Source organism: Lactuca saligna, chromosome 6 (genome assembly GCF_052625555.1).
Source record: "Lactuca saligna cultivar CGN05327 chromosome 6, ASM5262555v1, whole genome shotgun sequence".
Classification (NCBI taxonomy): Eukaryota; Viridiplantae; Streptophyta; class Magnoliopsida; order Asterales; family Asteraceae; genus Lactuca; species Lactuca saligna.
This window is the reverse complement of record NC_136422.1, coordinates 155,803,418-155,808,182: the sequence shown is the minus strand read 5'-3', so window position 1 is coordinate 155,808,182 and position 4,765 is coordinate 155,803,418.

Genomic DNA, 4,765 nt, shown 5'->3' with positions numbered 1-4,765 from the left:
TCATAGCGAAACACTTCCTAAGCCAGGACTTTACTTCCTGTAGGGTTGGGATGTCGTTTCCTATGAGTAGTATTTCATCCACATACAATACCAAAAAGCTAACTATACTCCCACTAGCCTTGACATAAACACAAGATTCATCTTCACTCCTAGAAAAGCCAAGTTCCTTGACCTTTTCATCAAAGCAAAGATTCCATCTGCGAGGTGCTTGCTTTAATCCATAAATGGATTTCTCAAGCTTACACATTCTATTAGGGTACTCGTTGCTGACAAAACCTTCTGGCTGACTCATGTAAGCATCTTCAGTTAACTTTCCATTAAGGAAAGCGGTTTTGACATCTATTTGCCAAATTTCATAGTCATGAAATGCAGCTATGGCTAACATAACCCTAATAGACTTAATCTTGGCTACTGGAGAAAAGGTCTCATCATAATCCACTCCAGGAATTTGAGAGAAGCCATTTTGCAACCAGTCGAGCCTTATAAGTGTGTACATTACCATCCATGTCGTTCTTCTTCTTGAAGATCCATTTGCACCATACAGTATTACGACCTGGTACATTCTCAACCAAGTTCCAAACTTGATTGTCATACATGGATTGTATCTCGCTATCCTTAGCCTCTTTCCATTTAGCAGACTCGGGGCCTGCCATGGCTTCCTCGTAGCTGTTAGGGTCATCCAGACCTACTAGTGTCCCATCACTAATAAGTGTCTCACCTTCTGCCGTAATATGGAAACCATAGTAGTGCTCAGGTGCACTCCTAACTCTCATGGAACGCCTCAGAGGTACAGATTCGTCAATTGGCTCAATAGGAGTTTCCTCCTCAAGTTGAGGGCTAGTGTTTGAAGTTCTTTCACCATTTTACTCTTGAATTTCTTCAAGATCAATTTGCCTCCCACTGTCTCCTTGGCTTATAAACTCTCTCTCTCTCTCTCTCTCTCTCTCTCTCTCTCTCTCTCGACTCCTCTTCTTGATACAAAGACCACATTATCACTAGGTCTGTAGAAGAGGTAACCAAAGGATCTTTGTGGGTAGCCGATGAAAATATCCCTCTCGCTTCGGGGTTCTAGCTTGTCATGAGTCTCGCGTCTCACAAAAGCCTCGCAACCCCAAATCTTGACGTGGTCTAGTTTAGGTACTTTACCAGTCCACATCTCGTGAGGAGTTTTGGCAGCTTTCTTTGTAGGGACTAGATTAAGAATATGGGCGGCAGTCTCTAAGGCATACCCCCAAAATGAGATTGGTAGCGAAGCTCGACTCATCATGGAACGAACCATGTCTAACAAGGTTCGATTACGCCTCTCAGCCACACCATTCAACTGTGGTGTCCTGGGAGGTGTCAATTGTGAGACAATCCCACATTCCCTTAGACAGTCAAGGAACTCTGAACTAAGATACTCACCACCTCGATCGGATCGAAGCATCTTAATGTTCCTGCCCAATTGATTCTCAACTTCCTGTTTAAATTCCTTAAACCTTTCGAAAGTCTCTGAATTATGTTTGATTAAGTAGACATATCCATATCTACTGTAATCATCAGTAAAAGTCAAATAATAATGATTAGCATCCCTTGTGGCATGTTTGAATGGTCCACACACATCCGTGTGTACAAGGTCCAACAAACCTTCACCCCTCTCACAAGAACCTGTGAAGGGTGACTTTGTCATTTTTCCAAGTAAGCATGATTCGCAACTATCATCTGAATTTAGGTCAAACGACTCCAAAACTCCATCTTTTTGGAGTTGGCCTATGCGTTTCTTGCTTATATGTCCAAGATGACAATGCCATAACGATGCTTTATCCAAGTTATTATTATTAACAGAATCAATACACAATACATTATTTCCTAGGTAGTCAACCACAGATACTGTTTCATACACGCCATCACAAGGTAATGCTTTAAAATAAAGAACATTATTAAAGAAAGCATCAATAGAACCAACTTCATTATTAAATGAAAAGGTAAACGCTTGTTTATACAATGCATGAAAGGAAATAATATTTCTTTCCATTTCTGGCTAATAACAACATTTATTCAAATCTAAACTTATCCCACTACTTAGCGACAAATTATAAACTCCAATCTTGGTGACAGGTGTAACTTTCCTATTCCCCATGATTAAGTTTATCCTTCCTTGCTCCACATTCTCACTTCTCTTTAGTCCCTGCAAATCACAAAAAATATGAATACCACAACCGGTATCAAGGACCCAAGACTTAGAATGGGGTGAGTTATTAGAAATGATAGTGTAAATACCTGCATGGTTGGGTTTAACTTTCCAATCATTCACATCTTGCTGGTACTTTGGGCAGTTCCGCTTACAATGTGCCTTTTCATGGCAATAGAAGTATTCATCCTCTTTTGGGTCAGAAGAAGGAGTGATGAAACCTTTCTTGGTTCCACTTGAAGAAGAGCCATCAAGGATCCTAACGTTGGTACCCTTCTAAGAACTCTTTATCTTCTTCCCTCGTCCTTTCCTGATTGCCAAGATAGGGGCGCAGTTGATAGGAGTAGGAGTAGTAACAACTGACTTACCCTTAAGACCACTTTTCGCGGTCTTTAAGCGTCCTTGAAGCTTGGTGAGTGTGACCTCTTCCTTGTTCATGTGGTATGTCATGCGGAATTGATGATAACATGAAGGTAAGGAGCGCAAAATTATATCTATTGCAAGCTCCTCAGAGAAGTTCACATTTAGCTTCAGCCATCGATCCACATACCTTTGCATTTTCTGCATGTGGCTCGTGACGGAATCCCCGTCCTTCATCAAGGTTGTTATCATGGAGCAGATGATTTCATACCTCTCTTGTCGTGCACTCTGATGGTATCTTTCCATCAAATCTTGGTGCATTTCATAAGGGTAGAAATCCTCATAGGACTTTTGGAGTTCCGCTGTCATCGTGGCCATCATGATGCATGCCACTTTCGTAGCATCCCTTTCATGTGCCTGAAAGTCAGCGATCTACTGAGGAGTTGTAATGGTCTCATCAATCTCCTTAAGCTCCTTGTCAAGGCCATATTCTTTGTCCTCGTAGCGGGTAATCATCCTGATGTTTCTGATCCACTCATTGAAGTTGGATCCATCAAAAGTGAGTTTCCCGCACAAGTTCATAAGGGTAAAGGAGCCATTAGGATTAGAGCCAGAAGCAGCATTGTTTGAAGACATCTGAAGGAAGAGGACAAGATTAGTTTAGATATTAAGAGAGTCCTTAATAAAACACCCAAATGTAAAATTAAGGCTACGATCCAATCACAATATATTATAACTTAGAAGAGGTATGCCGTAATCCAAGCTATAACATATTTGAAAGGTAGGTGAATGACGATTCACCAATTTCCACCACGAAAACCGAAATATTAAATATTAGGTTTTTTTAATTGGTTCTTAGAAATTCCTAGATTCTTTGAGATTCAATGAACTTTTCAAAGGCATGTTTCAATCTCGAGTGTGCCCTCCAGGTTTTGTGACTGGGATGCCGAGGATCACAAAACGAGGTGTGAAGTAACCATGCAAATTACTTGGTACCCTTAATAAATTATCCCTCAATCGATGTGCCGGTTAACCACACACGCTCCATCGATACTATGATAAATATTAAGTCACCCTTTATCTACCTTGTTAAGTCCAAGTTAGTGTGCCGGTTAACCACACACGCTCCACTAACGACTTAGACAAAGTGTAAAGTGTAATTTCATGGATTAGCACCTTATTCACATTTTCCTGAAGTAACTAAGATTGGGAATTTAATAAAACATTTAGTCACTTTATAATATTCATCATACTTTTAATGAGAATTTATAAGTCCTTGTCTTACCCGTTCGGATAACGACCCTCCACTAGTCAAGCAAGTGGTGGGTGAGAGTGGACACCTATTAAGTTGTCATTTTATAGGCAACAACCTTATACCCACCTTATAGACTAGCTTCGTGAATGAGGCGTACTAGCGGTAAGACGAATTTGATCTTATACATATACATATATATATATATATATATATATATATATATATATATATATATATATATATATTATTAACTTATAATATTATAAGTATAAGGTCGAATTTTAACTTTTAAAATTCTAAGGGTTGGAACTAAAGTTTAGTATGACTTTACTTGTTCCAAAACCTGAGGGCAAGTTTTGTAAAATTTCAAAACTTTTCATTTCTTGTAACTTATGAGTTTAATAGAGTACTAAAATGAAGACTCTTCATTTTTCTAACTATTGTGTTCTTTTAATGGTTTTAATTCAAGTGTGACTCTTGGTTTTCCATAACTTGAGGACAAGTTATGGACTCCATTAAAACACATTATGATCATGAATTAAACTACCACATAGGTTACAAATAATTCCTTTGATCATCTAACATCATAACATCAAGAACATGAATATGAACACTTTCATGAATCAAAAATTACACATAAAACTTTGTAATTTTGATAACAAGTTGTTGTAAATGAATTAGCAAAGACATTACACCTTCTAAAACAAGTTTTTAAGTACCAAAATAGTTTAGGGTAATGTTTCTAGTCCATTTCCAACAACTAAAGTCGAATATCTGCACCCTGTCGCTCCTACTCGTCGAGTGCATAAACCTACTCGCCAAGTACGTTGAAGATACACATGAACTCGGCGAGTCCCCCCATGGACTCGGCGAGTTCAACTAGCAGACTACAAGTTTTTCGACTTTTTCAACTATATTGCATCAAGTATCAAACAAACAAGCCTAGGCTCTGATACCACTGATGGGTTTTGAGCATTCTA